This window comes from Cyprinodon variegatus, unplaced genomic scaffold, assembly GCF_000732505.1.
Source record: "Cyprinodon variegatus isolate N-32 unplaced genomic scaffold, C_variegatus-1.0 Scaffold287, whole genome shotgun sequence".
NCBI classification, from domain to species: domain Eukaryota; kingdom Metazoa; phylum Chordata; class Actinopteri; order Cyprinodontiformes; family Cyprinodontidae; genus Cyprinodon; species Cyprinodon variegatus.
The window spans coordinates 593152-609664 of NW_015150740.1; the positions used below are offsets into that span (position 1 = coordinate 593152).

General features: G+C 38.6%; 1 protein-coding gene across 3 annotated transcripts in view; it reads left to right on the plus strand.

Moving 5' to 3' along the window:
* Positions 1 to 2910: 2910 nt before the first annotated feature.
* The window catches only part of LOC107090280 (nuclear receptor coactivator 3-like), a 78868-nt gene continuing 65265 nt past the window's right edge, over positions 2911 to 16513 (plus strand). For 2 of the 3 annotated variants that reach the window (XM_015383580.1, XM_015383582.1), the window contains exon 1: positions 2911 to 2999. The gene's annotated coding sequence lies outside the window, so the exon portion shown is untranslated. The remainder of the gene's footprint in view (positions 3000 to 16513) is intronic. The other variant, XM_015383581.1, reaches the window with a different exon arrangement.

Sequence of the window (16513 nt, forward strand, 5' to 3'; positions counted from 1 at the left end):
ACTCTGAAAACCTAAAGGGCCTTTGAGGTGTCGGTAGAAGTATGTTAAGTTTCTAACTCTGTAAAATGTGCTTCTTTTCATTCCTAATTTTTCTGTTAAATGTATTTTTAAGAGTATTGTTGTGTCATCTTATAATGACCATTAAATCAGTACAAATAAATAGATTTGAGTTTAAATATTTGGATTCTAGTTGAGTTATGTAGTTATAATTCAGGACAAACATTAGTTTAGTTCAGTTCAGTTTATTTATGTAGTCCTGATTCACAACACATGTCATCTCAAGGCACTTTATAGAGACAATCCCTCACACCAAGCATGCTTGTAGTGACAGTGGAGAGAAAAAGTTCCCTTTTAACAGGAATGAACCCCCACCAGAACCAGGCTCAGTGTGAGCGGCCATCTGCCGAGGCCAACTGGGGTTCAAGGAGACAGAAGCAGACATAGAAAAAGAAGCAGAGATGCAAAAGGTAACTTTCAATCAGCTCCACAGGCAGCCCCGTCCAGTAAACACACAGCCAGGAAGACGAGCTTCAAGCCAGCTTCCATTTCATAGGATGAAATACAGCATACGCAGTTAGTTACAGTCAGAGAAGCAGGACTACACTGAAAAACAGGCCAAATTTCAACATCTATAAACAAAGGCATTGAAGGCAGCAGCACAGCTGATGTTTCTCTCCAGGATGGTGTCACAGCCAAACAGAAACAGAATATATGAAATTACATGAACAAAACAGAGAGATCATTACGTTAGAGGTTGAACAAATACTGCAAAATGGGAGAATAGAAATAGAATGAAGCAGAAGGATGAAAAGTCCTCCAATAGCCCAAGCCTATAGCAACATATCTATAGAGATAGCTCTGGATAACCTGATCCACTCTAACTATAAGCTTTATCAAAAAGCCTAGTGCAGTTCTTTTAATTCCTACAATTATTCAATTCTTTCTGAAAGACTATCACGATTAACTGTGCCAAATGCAGCACTGAGATCTAACAGGACAGGTACAAATACAAGTTCATTATCTGAGGCCATGAGAATATCATTAGTGACTTTTACCGGAGCTGTTTCACAGCTATAATGAGCTCTAAAGCCAGATTGTAAACTCTTCAAAGTTAATTATGGTGTAAGTTGCCACACCCTTACTTGGTTACTACTTTCTCAAGAATTTTAGATAAGAAAGGAAGATTGGATATAGGTATTTAATTGATCGAGTCATATAGTTCAAGGGACGGTTTCTAAAGTAAAGGTTTAATTACAGCTACCATAAAAGCGAGAGGTATATTGCCCTGTAACAGGCATAGATTAATCCGGTCTAAAATGGAGTAGGAAATTTTTTAATAATAAAAAAAACCCCACATAAATTGAATAACAAAAATAATTGTTAGAACTGTAAATTTACAGTCATTTTTACTATTTTTCAGGCTGCACTTTTATAAGATGAAATTGTCCAGTGAGCTGTTTCCAAATGAAATTTCTTTTTGTTTTACACTTGTGTAAACAAAATGACAAATAAAATCCGTCTAAAGTCTAAAAGTCTAAAGAAATCAGGGGGAATACTTCCTTAAATAGAATCCCAGTCAGTAAAAAGCCAGGCTTTTTGCATAAAGTCCTGGTCCCTCCTCAGCAAATATGAGGTATCAGCTGGTAGACACCACCAGTGGGTAACCAAAATCACACACACATGTACTAACACACTCAAAAATAGATAAAAAATTTGAAAGAACATCTGCACAAAAACACACACAAAAAAAATGCAGTGTTGATGGCAACAGTAGTTCCCTAGGTGACTTCTCAACACAATTACACAGATAAACTCTGAGTCACTGTCTATAGGACAACAAATGGAAAACATCCTGTTATGTACCGGCAGCAACTAATTTACTTGCTTGTTCAGTGGTCCTGTGGTTGCTGGCGACCTCAGTCTGTGTTAGAAATTATGTGGGAGAATGATCAGTGCTCAGCTTCAATTCAATTCAGTTTATTTATGTAGCGCCAATGCACAACACATGTCATCTCAAGGCACTTTACAGTTCACCAGATCATACAGTCAAATTGATTCAAAGTTTTCTATCTAAGGAAAACCAGTTGATTGCATTGACTCATCTACTCAAATGCAATCCCTCAAACTAAGCATGCTTGTAGCGACAGTGGAGAGGAAAAACTCCCTTTTAACAGGAAGAAACCTCCAGCAGAACCAGGCTCAGTGTGAGCGGCCATCTGTCGAAGCTGACTGGGTTTCAAGGAGACAGAAGCAGAGATACAAAAAGCAGCTGTAAAAGGCGGCCCCGTCCAGGAAACACACAGCCAGGTGGCGTTTGTCACCAATTACAATGATCCAAAGCAAAACAAGTCCGTATCCCCCATAAATTAGTTATTTGGAGTGGCCTAGTCAAAGTCTGTACTTGAAGTGTTGATAATCTAAACCTTTAAAGAGTGAAAAAAAGTAGATTATTTTTTGTTGGCACTAAAAATGAGGGGCAAACTTATTTCTGTATATAGTACAATCTTCTGGCCTTCCAATGGCTAGAAGATTGTATAAATTACTTTTTTAATCTTATCAAATGAAATTAACATGCCAGTAAAAATAAAATAAAATAATTACATTTCATCACAAAAATGTGCTACAGTCATATATTCTTACTTATTGTATTTTCTAAATGATGAACAGATCAGACACTGAGGTATCATTGCCTCTTCAGTGGCTGTCATTCGTCTGTATGCAGCCAGACAGACGGTGCCTTTTCTGTCACCTCCTCCTCCTCTGGTCTGGTGGAGTTTTATCTGTAGTCCGTTTCCTAGTTGGACCAGAAAGCAGGGAGCACCCTGCTGTTTACGCCCGAACTCAATTACCCATAACCCACCGCGCCGACTCAACTTACAGACCTGGCTAAGGGCTCCGGGAGTGTTTCCCATTTAAACAAACAGTGCCGAAGATGGCGGAGAGTTAGTGGTGTAAAGAAGAAATTATCGATCCGGGAAGGAGATAACGCTTTTCCACAGGTAAGACCACGCCGCGTGCTTGCTGACATTTAGCTAATTACGCCTGACTTTGTTTGCAATTTGCATGTCGATACAAGTGGGAAATAGGGTGAGACGGAGGTGCGCTCACACACAGAGAGAGATAACTGACCGGGGCATCAGTGCGGCGCTGGGGCACAGTGTTTCCAGCGCATGACAGCCGGGAGATCACCTCACTGATCTCTGCTCTGGGATGCAGCCTTCTTGTCATGTTTGTTCGGCGGTGGTGGTTTGCAGAGCAACTCGATGCGCAGCGTTTAATGAACTTAACTTGGCGGAACAAGCGGCTCCGTTTACGCGCAAAGCTGCTGCTGGATCACAGTGTTTCCTACAGAGAACATGGGGAAGTTTTTTTTATTATTATTATTTTTTGTAGGAGGAGCAGCTCTCACTTTTTAAATGTACCTATTTTGCACAATGCAACATAAGAAATATATGGTTATATTTAAACCATTTGGTATTAAAGCTTGGATAGAAACACCTGAGCCAAAAACTGTCGCAACTTGAAGGAACTAAACCCACGCACACTCATTTATGTTCATTTATTTTTTTTAATCTGAAGCATAATGTTTGCAAGAAAAATCATGCTGATGTTTTACATCTTTATTCCCGACTGCTTCCGTACAAGGGCAACGTGTTATAAAAGCGAATAAAGAAAAAAAAGTGCATTGTCTCTGCTGTACTTTGAATAAACAGATGCATTGTGTGCGAGTAGCGGAAGAAATAAGGATTTGCCCGTTCCTATAGACTGTGCCCGTGTGTGTCTGCAGGGGGCAGCAGCGTGGCCCTGTGCGCCCTCACTGCCCCTGCGCCTCTGAAGGTTCACGGTTTGATCCCTGACACAGCCGGGCATGTATTGCATGTCTGTCCTTGTGCGCACACATGCAGAAGAAAAAGAGACGCCATGTCCTTGAGCGTGACACTAGATCTCTACTACAGCGCAGGTTATCACTGGATAATAGCAGTCCTCTTTGCAGTGTGTGTAAACACAAGTGGGATGGATGCAACTGCAGGTGAGAGATGAGAGCTTGAGTCAATTACAGTGGAATCCTTGGCTAAGTTTAGATCAGAGCAATAATTTGGCTTCTGCTGCCTAATTTTATTTGGAGCAATTCTTTTGTCTGCAAAAGGGCTGCATCCTGCATCTATTTTTTATTATTTTTTATGATGCACTTGACTAAGCTGCCAATCTTTTCCCTATGAGTCACTTCACTTGAGCCCATCTCTGCCTGCTTTGGACACATGCACTTGTTTCTTACATCTTCTCAAGTCTGTATACCTGTGATTTTTATTTTTTAATCCACCTTGATTCCTGAACATGTAAAGCACACAAAAGACAGTTTGATAACATCATTAAATGCCCAACTCACTGAATATTTTCTCACTGCGTGCAGTTGATATGTGTGAAAAATCTGCACTGAAAAAACTAATGCAACTGCTTTTGGCATTTACTTACTCATATTTAGTTACTTTAACACATTTGTTTCATGTTTGCAGGGTAGGACATCTTAAAGTTACTAAATATGATTATTTAATTATTGAAGGTTTATTTTTCTGTGTGGATTGCATTCAAGTAAGGCCAGTGATGATCCTGTAGGTTCAAAATTAAGCATTTTTAAAGTTGAATGTTTGGGGTAATTTTGGTAATCTTTGTCAATTAAAAAAAAAAATCTGGAAAAGTGGTGACAGAACAATAAAGAGGAAATGTTACATTCTAGGTTACTCTTTATGCCTTTCTGTTGGTTAAGGTTAATGTCAATCAATGGGCTTCTAATAGCGTGCTATTCAGCGTAAAGATCATGTTTTCTTACAGTTAAACTGTGAAATATAGATTTGTTTTTTATGGGCCAATGTGAGGTTCTGACAAACATGAATAAAAGCAATGCTGCTTAAAAAAACTGCTGAACACAGAATATAATCCAATATTTCTGCTATGATTCATTTGCTTTTATCTAAACCAGAAAAGCTAAAAATTATTAATAATTCTGAAAAATCATGTTATGTATCATTAAAGGTGTGTAATTGTTACACTTGGCCAGTTGCAATCAAGAAACAGAAAATAAACAACTTTCATGGATTTAGTCATGCTTCTTTACTGTCATTGCCATGATTCTTTTTCTTTTTATTGTGACTAAACTAAACACTCAGATTTTTAGGTGCACAGTTTTATATTGTTGAAACACTTTACAGTACAGTATTTTATTGTTTATTTTTTAACTATTCACTATTATGTTATTCTTACATTTTTCCAACGTCCACATTTGTGTGACAATTTTTTCTATAAACTTTTTGCTGCTGTTTACACCGGAATGTCCCCATTGTGGGACAATAAAGGGATTTTCTATTCTATTTGCCTCTCTTGTTAGCAAGAAGTGTCTTTCAGATGGCTGACCTACAGTGTGCAGCAACAGGTGAGGGAGGGGCAGTGCTACTGTATGCAGCATGAAGTGGAAGTCTCTGACTCTCCTGTACAATCTCATTCCAGTACTTTACCTGTATTCTCATTCAGTAGCAGAGGTATCAGGAAGATGTTTTTGGTTTTGAAACTAAAGATGATATCCAGAGATTGGAAGTAACTAATTATTTTTACTTAGTTACATTTACTTAGTAACTTTAAGACATAAATGTACTTTTTGGAAAAACTATACCTTTTACTAAAGTATGTGTATCGTCTATTTTCTGGGTATTCCACCATTGAGCTATTCAGAAATAAGGTGAAAATACAGTAAAAAGTGTTAAATAATGTTAGGATTGGTTTAATAAGTTGTGTTTGTATTTTGTAATATTTTATTTATTAGTATTTTATTATTTTACTTTGTCTTTTAATTCGATTTGTTTTACTCAAACACTACTTTTGTAAGCGGACCAAAGTGCATTGTCTATTTCTCCCTATAGGCAGACATAAATTGTATGAGTTTTCGCCCTTTTCAGGCTGATTTTCCGGCTGTACTCAAGTTTTGTTTTGTCCTGGGTCATGTAGCATAGAGGGGTAACGAGGGGCGATTAGCCTCTCACTACCACCACCTGATCAGGAATCGTAAGCTCAGGATAAAATCAAACATTGATGAAGAAATCATGTGGTTGAAGCAGAGTTACGAGTGTCAGCCAGGCGAGTTACTCGACCCCTGTGCACTGCACATGTGCAAATAAGGGAATTCTTCTCCTTCCAGATTGAATCCGAACAGCGCCATCTCTCAGCGCTGGGTCCTACGTGTGGTCCAGTTTGAGCAGCTAGATTGCATCAGTGTAAGAATATACATTGTAAGCTGAGAAGTATTTTTCTTTAGTTTCATTATACAGTTTGAGCTGTAGCTGAGCACAGCAATTGAAAATATCATACAGTGTATGTCCGCCTTATGATGAACAGCTAGAAAGTTTGGCAAGGCGATTTGCTTTTAATCAAACCCAGCAACTATTTATAATTTCAATCATCATCTCCCTATCTGGAAGTAGTAAATTCTCCAAGCAAAATGCTAATTCACCTTCCCCCACTGTTTATGCTAGAAAAGAAGAATATAGCAGTGGCTAGAGGAAGCTGCAGACTCAATGCAATGCATTGATTAGAAAATTTTGCCTTTTTTTCCCTTGAAAAATATTGTTTTAGTTAGGTAAAATATTCTTTATTAATAGAAAGAATATGATTGCAAATTCAGTTATTCCTTTGTTTTCTTTATACATTTGCAACGGTCTCAATAGAATTCTTCTCACAGTGCAGAATTAGTTGTGTAAACCTTGTGAGGGGTTTTGCTAAGTGGTTTGAGGGACGGGGGTATTGATGATGAAGGAGGAGGAGGGTGACAGTGATGCATTATGTTTGCTGAATTGTGGTCGGGGAAATGGGACAGAGGTTAGCTGGGGATGCTGGTGATAGGGGGAGGCAGGGTTCCTGAGTTAGGACCTCAAACAGCAGGGGTCTGGGTGTGTGGATGAGTACGAGAAGGTGGTTTGAGGTGTAAAATGTGGGAGGGGGCGGTTCAGGTGGGGCCCCTTGCTGGAATTTTTGCCTTGCATTTTTTCCTTTGTGTTCACCCTGGTTGTTCATGTTTCTGGAAACCTTTGTCATCTCTGTTGTGGAAGCAAGACATTTTCTGGAGTCGGATGGTTATCATTCTTTGCTATGTTATCTGTCTCTCCTGTGCCTTACACCGTCCCCTGCCTCTCTTTGATGAAGCACAGTGACCTGCTCTTTTGTTCTCTCAGTGTTTTAGGACATGTTTAACAGGAAATAATCAGCAGCTTTCCATAAATTTACCCCTTTCTGTATAAAAAAAAGAGTCTTTTTCAGAGGTCCAAACCAGATTTCATTAATTTTTTTGTTTGTGTGTTAAAAGACATTGTTGTAATGGTTTGATTTCACATTCCAAGAAGGATTTATTATTAACAACAAGCAATGGGCAATAAAGTCACCATCAATATGACAAAGTTTTTTTTAGGTTTGACTTGGAGTAAAGGTCTGGGACATGTGTTTAGTGGACAAATCTTCTCTCAAATAAACAGGGGTGAAAATCAGCTGGTCAGTTAGCTGACCGGGTATAATTGGATAGCAGAGGTTCTTAATGATAAATATATCTATAGAAATATTTTTTTGACTGATTTGAAGGAAGTGAAGCTTAAACTGTGCCAAATAAGAAGTTTTGAAATGTGCATATTTGCTTCAAAGAAAGTGTTTTCATCTTGAAAGAAAAAGTTATATTTTTTTGTTCAGTGTTGGCTTAATCTGTGAGCTGTTGTTTTACACTAAATGCATGTTTTAGGGTCTGTGAACTCCAGTGAACGATGATTCCATTTCTATATTAGTTGGTGATTGTTTCAGTACTCTATTTAATCTATCATGATTAAAAAAAGTAATTGGTCTAGCACTGCTGTTGATGCTTGATATAGTGTGTGATAATGTTGGTGAATGTTGCAATTCAGCCACAAGAAAACCAATCTAGTTAATATTTTTATTTTAACATGGTTTTATTAGTGTTAGAACTACTTTGGATCAACTTGGCAAAGGTTGCACTAATGGCACTCTTCAGTGTGGAAGTTAATGAGGGAATGCTGCTAAAGACAATGCTTTGCAAAGAGTTGAGATAGGCAGTGATCACAGAATGGAGCTCTCTGATTGGTGCATTCCTTATGAAACATGCCTCTAATCTGATAACAGGTTATTGGATTTATTTAAAGTCAGAGTACTTCCTGGTTGGTTAATTCCAAAATGTTCTACCAATGTATGCAAATGTCTTTAAAATATAATTTAATGATAATTTATATCTCCGAAGACATCCAAAATAGTTTAGTTTCACTTATAGTTTAAATACTTGCAACATGGAATTAGGGATGTTCCCATCAGATGTCAGTGCAATGTCAGGCAAAAAAATAATATCGGATTACCTAAAATTTCCCATATTGGCATATTCATTAAAAACCCAATGCCTCTGTCTAACATTTATGTATCCAGATGGGTAATAATAAATAATTCTCATGTTCTCATACCCATTTTTATTAACTACTGTTCTCTGAGTAATATCACTTGAGCAAACTTTTTCTAATATTCCATTTTACAAAGTTTTAAAAGTAGATATGATTTGTGCTGATGTTGAATCAGGTTAAGAACGGTGTCAGTCACCTCTTAAAGGTGCAATATGTGGATTGGGACGTCCCAACATGAGATGTTTTGAAAATAAAGATAATTGTAAATCTAAATGTGTTGAATTAATTCTCATGGGTATGTCTCCCACTGAACACTAATTTCAATCATTAAAGACTTTAATTTGGAGTTGAAAATCTGGTTTAAAACAATGTGGCTAAGAAGTTAGGAAATACATCCTGCAGTTGTTAAACATATTCTGAATTATTGTAGTAGCCTATTACATGTGAAGATGGATACTGGATATTGAAAATTATCTGTGCTGTAAATACATTTTAAAACAAAGTAAGAAAGATATGTTATGTAAACATTTGGTTTTAAATATGGCTTACGGTTGCGCTCTGTAAGTCTTGCTTTTACAAAAGGAAAATTCCAACCAGATTCACCTCACTAAAAGACAGAAAACTATGAGTTTACTCAATGACTCTGAGTGCAAAAAGATACATGTTCTGGTCAGGTCAGACCAGAGGTCATCTACTATTTCCAAATAATTCCTGGAGATCTATTCACTTAAAACCCCTGTACAGCCCTGCACCGATGTGTCAAGAGAGTTTTGTGAACGAGTCAGGTTCAGGAAAATACTGAAGCCAAAAATTTACCAAAAAGATACTTCAATCTGGACTATTATAACATCTTCTGAATTAAGAAAATTATCAGCAATTCAACCAGCAGTTCAATTCCAATGGTTTTTTTTCAGCTTATTACCCAAATCACTGTATTGTTACTCTATTGCAAACTACCTAAGAATGTCTCTCATCATTACAAATGCTTGATAGGTTGCCCTTACAAGGATTTATTGATTTATCAACAACAACAACAAAAAAAAAAATCATCCATATTTTCATCCATAGATGGGCTTTTTTGAATCTTTGTACAGTTTCTGTTCTTATTATTATGTTTCTGAGAAGTTGGGAGTTGAAGTCACAAAGAGAAGCTGTTGCCTTTTTTAATGAGTTAAGTGAACAGGAAAGATGATAATCACACATTTCATGGCATTGAAACAATTTGTAAGAGTTGATGAATGCACAAGACAAACCAAATTTGTATTTGTTTTTTATTTTTGTTTTTCTGTGTAATCAATTGTGAGGCAAAAAGACCCATCATTAAATGGTTAAAGATCATGGAAAAAAAAAAGAAAAAAATAAAGGATACAAAATTAGAGTACAATGTGCTCTACTTTTACTCAAACTAATGGAAGGTGTGTCAAAAAATCTGGGAATAACTTAATCTACATATACAGGTCTGGCATAGAAAAAAAGTAAAATGCAACTCCTGAATTACTAACAGCTTGACCTCCCTTCTACCAAGTTGGAAATTAAAAAAACATATGTAAATATGGGCTATGCCCTGTCTATGCAGTAATGTTTGGTTTGTCCCTGCAAGTGTGCCATAGAAACATGGTGGCTGAAATGAAGGCGATATCCATCATCCAAAACAGGGTTTGCCAACATGTTGATTGTAATTATCCACTCGATCTTTAAAACCATCCTAGTGGGCTGCAGGGACACTTTGAAAATGAAGTAGACGGATGCATTGTGACTAATGCTCCATTTGGCAGTACCTCTGTCTCACCTGTCTTTGACTTGTATCTGTTGTTGGCTTTTTTTAACCCCCCCTCAGTTACAGAAACGTATTATTGTGAAAGACTTAGCAGGGACAACCTGAATGAACCTGTCTAATTATGAGTACATAAAAAATAAAACTAACAATTGTACTAATCTAATCAATGCAAAACAGATTTATTTTGTTTAGTTTTTATAGTTGCCAATAATTTTCCATGCAGTGAAATACGGAAATATCTTGGTCAGGGTACAGAAGATCGTACATCCTTTGCAAGGGTTTTGATAGATAAAATGTCTTTGACAAGATTTTAAGGAGAAAAGACCAAAATAATTTCTGCCTCTTTTTTTTGATAGAAGATGCAGATTTATTTTCAGTCCTTTTTTCTATTTGTCTTATTTGTTTGCCCAAGAATGACTCAGATTTTTACATGTTAATTAAAACATTTTGCTTATTGGAGGATATCAGGGTGGCCCATTTAGGCCTTGTTTACAGATCAACACTTTTTTTGCACCATTTGTTTTGAAATATTATTTCATATTAAGTTTCAGAGCCTAATGTTTAAAAACATGGGGAACACAGAATCTTCCTGTATGGTGAAGCCATGGTATATTTACCTCCCTCCGAACTAAACTGTAGCTCCTTGCTCCTGCCCCTCCACCTATGGAAACCTATCAAAGGTGCGTAAGTAGTGCTGAATCTGAACAGCCTTTAGCCTTCTTGGATGTCATTACAGAACATAAGCAAACATGAGCGGTGCTAGACAAATTAGAACTACAGTCTTTTCAAAAGAGACCTACAAAAACAAAAGCTACGCAAATATAACAAACAACTAAAGGTCCCTATTATAAGACCCAGAATAAATTAAGGATACTATTGCATGTGTCCCACAGATTTTATATGACAAAATAAGACATTTTTGTTGAATTCTGTGAGGTGGGCTGTGTGTATACGTCCTGCAAAGGATTTTGAACAACCGTCAGGAGGTCCCTCTTCCTGCCTCCTGTCTTACTGACAGAACGATTTAGACAGCACTAACCATGGACTGCTGAGACATGTCTGATTTGGCTAAATGTCCTTACTGATGTTGCTTTACTTAGATGGACTCTTATGCTGGGCATACACTGTACAATATTTTCAATCCTTGCACGCAGCTACAACTCAAACTGTACGACGAAATCATAGGGTTTAAAAGTTCACAGATCATGTTGCATGTTCTTACACTTTGCGGCCTGATGCTCTGACCCGATAAGCCTGTTAACACTGCACATCCAAAAACCATGCGTCGGACTCGACGCTGAGAGATGGCGCTGGTCGGACTCGTATATCTGGAAGAAGAAGAAGAAGAAGAAGAAGAACTCCCTTCTTTGCACATGCACAGTGCTTGAGGTTCTGGTAAATTGGCTCATAGACGCTCGTAGCTCTGCTTCAACAGCAACATTTACCCACAAATACCTCACTAGGGCCGACTGGGTTTCAAACATCTAATTTTTTCCCGACCTTACGATCCCTGATCGGGAGGTGGTTGCAAGAGGCAGATCACCCCTTTTTATCCCCTCTATACTACACGATGCGGGAGGCACGATGAGGTTAAAACTCTGCCCCATCCAAAAAGTTCTCCATCGGGCAGAAAATCGCACAGTGTATGCCTTGGTTTAGTGGTGGGGCTTTTTTAGGCAGGAAGATTTTGTATGCTTGCATATGCTGCATTTTTACGAAGAACTGCGTCAGGAAAATCACATAGATTTTAATGTTTCTAGCAATGCTATGTGCATGGAGATGGTAATGAAATTGTCATGTAGATTTGTTAATAGAAAAGGAAAAATGTTCCTCTTTTCAATGAACCATTGTTGTGTAAAAATATTCTTAATTGTTAACCCAAGGCTAGGCAACTCCCTGGCATTCAACCTTAAAGACCAGGTTTTTGTTCAGGTTCGTTTTTTTTTTTTCCAAACCAGTTTCTTTGTCCATTTCTATAAATTGGATAATTTAATGACTGGCTATGATTTATCTCACGGAACGTTTAAAACTTTAAATCACTTTTTTGAATCTTTTATCTTGGAGTAGTAAAGAGTAACTGTCATTTTTTTTTTTTTGAAACATTGTTTAGTTGAACATTTTTCTTTTGTTCTCTCCAAAAAAGATCTTTAAAATATAAATGATAAATAACAAATCAGCATCAAAGCCGATGACGATGCCAAACGATTAATCAAATCAGGATCTGATCTGGTCGAGCTTTTTGTTCACTCGAGGAATAAAAAAAGACTGTACTAAATTTAGTTGATGTAATTTAGTTTGTCAGATTAAGTTTTAAATGGAGTTTGGGGGGGGGGGGTGTTGGAGGCAGAAAAGATTAACTAAGTATTAAAGAAAGTTGGGAAGAGGAGAAAGAAAGAGACGTGTGGGTTGAGCTGATGGGCTGTCAGAATCGTGCAGTGCATCCTCACTTTCTGTTTCCTTTCTTTCTCAAAGAATGCCTCAGTGCAGCTCATGTCCTCTACCGCCTTTTTTTTCCTGAGAGCTGTTTCCTCTGTGAGAGGAATGTCAAGTGCCCATCTCAATGCGCTTTTCTCTGTTTCGTTTTGTTTTGTAACTTGTGGCTCACTCTTGATTTCTGACTCTTTCTGTGCCTCAGCTCAGTCTTTGTCCTCTCAACTTGTCCGTTGTTTTACCCCCTCATGGTCGACGGGTGGCCAGGACTGCACATGGCCAACTTGAAGCAATCAGGCTCAATTAGCTCATGCAAAGTAAACTAGATTGTTGCAGAAAGAGGAAAGTATCTTTCAGTGCAGTTCCATGTGAGTATATAAAAATCTGAGAGATGAAGGGGATGATGATGATCGAGAAGTAAGAAGGAGGGGGGAGGAGACAGAGAGAGTCGCTTTATTAACATCGTGGCACCCGCTAAAATTCAGGGAGTGCTGTTACATCCAGCTGTTACTGGCTGCGCGAGGCTTCGTTGCCATGGCAACACAGCCCTGCGCGACTGCTCAAGGTCGTTCATCCAACTCTGAACTGAGCAGCGCGCCACACATCGGATGTGCTCTGAGAGAGGGAAGAGAGGAAAACAGACGAGTAACTTCAAAGTGACCAATAAAAAAACACTTCAGCAACCGTGAGGTTGGTGGACAAATATTACATTTCCCTTCTGACACAAATGCACACACACACGGTACCCACACAAACTCGGAGGTAGACCAGTAGTTTCATAAATGAAGGAAAAAATGGCAACAATAACTGTCGAACAAAAGAAACCCCATCAGTCTTGAGACTTGTAGGTTCTTTTTCCAGCTGATACAATATTTAGCCGGTCAGTGGGAGACGAAGGGATTCGCTGGCTGGAAAAGATGTGAGCAGCAGTGCTTTTCTCTGTCTCTTCCTGTTTCTCATGGTGCATTGCTGTGAGGCTACCTGGGGCTTCTTCCACCTCCTCTCTCTCCCTTAGACTAATATGCTGGAGCATCTCCTGGGAGTTTGTTGGTGTGGCAGCTGCACAGATTGTACCCTGAAAGCTTCGCTACAGTCTCTCTATAAAGATCTTCAACAATTATTGCACATAATACAGTGCAACTTTTATTAGAGTGGACAGAAGGGCTAAAATCTTCAGCTTAATACTACAGCTAACATAGCAGGCCAGCACTGGCAATATTGGCATTCTCCATATTTCTTCCAGAGCACAATGCCAGGCTACAGAAAGCTGGTTTAATTTTAGTTCATTTGTTTAATTATTTCTTTAAAACTATTGAATGAAAAGACATGTTTTATTTTTAATTTACAAGGAGATCTGTAAAAATATGGGCAGCACTCTGTTATGTGCAGCCATGGATGGCACAACAATTATGTTTGGAGGAGACATGCCCCAAATAGACCATTCACAACAGTGTAACTTCCACTTACGCTGCTTCTCTCGTTTCCCAAAATAAGACATTCCACTAGACTGACAGAATGCTTATTTCTAAAACACCATGTTTTCCCGATTATCCACAAATTCTTTATTATTTCTTATGCAGAGACAAGCATAATCAAGAATGGCAGCTGAAAACTGGACAAGGAAACCTCATTCCCTTTGACATCTCCCTATGTTTATGTCTAGCCTTTTCATGAAAAAGCCCTAGGGGTATTTATCTACGTAGCATTGCTTTACCATGACTATGGGTTACCACGACCCTTGAGGAGCAGTGGAATGCCATCGTGTGGCGCCTGGGGAGCAGTGTGGGGTTAAGGGTCTTGCTCAGCGACCCAGAGTGGCAGTCTGTGGGAGTGGGGCTCGAACTCAGAACATCAGGATTCCAAGCTCTATGCCCTAACCATTAGGCCACTGGTTGTCATTGTGTGCATGAGCGCAGGGAGGATCCATCACACTCACCTTCTCGCTCTTCATATAATGGGGAGGCAGTCTGGAGGAGTACCGACGGTTTCCTCTTATGAACCCCTTTTATACCAAGATGCTGCCAATACGCCATTATACAGTAGCTGTAAGTTAAGAAACACGTTCAGTGGTCGTCTAGAACACGTCAAATACGTTGATATATACGTTGGAGATAAGTTCAAAAAAGTAACTTGCAAAAGTTACTCATAGGTTTTGGATTAGCTAGACACCACGACTTATGAGTAACTTACACTTAACGTATGTCAATGATCAGATAACTTACCTGTAACTTATGTCTCACGTATGGCATATGGTGGCATACGTTGGGAAATCGAAGGACCCGCAGTTTTTCAGATGTAAGAAAAAGCGAGACAACCCAAAAAAAGTTAACAGAGTGTGAAGGATTGGATGCAAGCAGTCTGTTTTGAGCTGTACTTGGATAAAAAGATTTGCTCTAATTATTTCTTTTATAACGTTATCCTCTATCTACCATGCAGCATAAACGATTTGGAAATATCAGCAGCCTGTTGGAAGAAATTGGAAGGATGAATTACAATCTACTCAAAGAGACAGCAGTTAGAGTTTGAAGTATTAACATGATCATTCTGGTATATTCAAAATATTATTAATGACTGTTAAGGTTTTTTGTTATTGCTGAATGTAGTAGCTTTTGATACCATTTTTAAAACATTTGAATCCCATTTGGCTAGAGAGCTTAGGAGCCTTTTGAAGCTACTGGTAGAGTCTTCCCCTTTCCAATATTTGCAGTTTGGGTGCAAATTTTGCAACTCTTTGGCATAATTGTAGTAAAGATATAATAGAAATGAAAGGAATCAGACCCATTATATCCAATCCATATTCTCCATTTAAATTAAGATGATGTTACGAACACCTGAGGTCATAGTCTGCAGTATTGCTGATGCTGCTCCAGTCTGACCTTTAGAAGGAACTGGGCCCAAAACAAAGCTCTAAGTTTGCTGGTCCATCCATGTTCCAACCAGCACTTATCCTAATGCTAATAGTAAAGAAATTATGACCAACTGATGGATATTCAAGTGGCAATAATAAGTATCCTCTTAGGGGAGCTCAAAATGGAGTCACTGCTTCTCTACATTGAAAGGAGTAAGTTGAGGTAGTTTAGGCTTCTGATTAGGATACGTCCCTGGTCATCTCACATTAGAGGTTTACAGGTAGGTCCTACAGCAAGGAGTCAGCAGGGAAGAACAGAACCCAATTAAGGAGCTTTAAATCCCAAGCTTCCTGTCGATGCCTCAGAATTCCCAAGAATTAGCTTGAAGATTGCACTTGGGAGACGAATGTCTCTTAGATTCCCTCCTGGACCTGCTACCCCTTGTTATGAATACCTTGGAAGTTTGGTGGAGGGTTAATTCTTTTAATGGTTTTTAATGATGATGTTATACACATTTAGCCACACTGGAAAAACAAAGCCTGTCTGTGAGCCCCACTCTGGAGGAAAGTTGGATATTTGGGGTCTGGATGGGATCAGTTTCACCTTTCGTATCAGCTGTAACATAATATCTGCTTGTTAAATGAGTCCTTGGGATGGGGTGTTTCTAACAAGGAGAGTTCTGTGTTTTTTGGTTTTCCATTGTAAAAGAAAAAAAAAAATAGGCACAGTTTATGTGTTTTAAGGCTCCTGACTGAGCCTCAACACTTAAGCGCACACGTGCACAGCATTTTACAGGCTAGGAGTTGGGGTAAATGTTACCAGCTGCAGCGCAGCAAGCAAGGGGGCTTCAACTCTGCCTGAACCCTACTGTTACATGACCGCCTCCTCAACTCAATTCACTCTGGTCCAGCCTCCCCCGTCAGCCACCACATGCCTGTGGACCAACAGAGAGAGGTTTTCACACTTCTTAAAGCTTTCTTCAGGTTTATAGAGTTAATTCATTTTGTTTGTTTAAGGTTTTATTT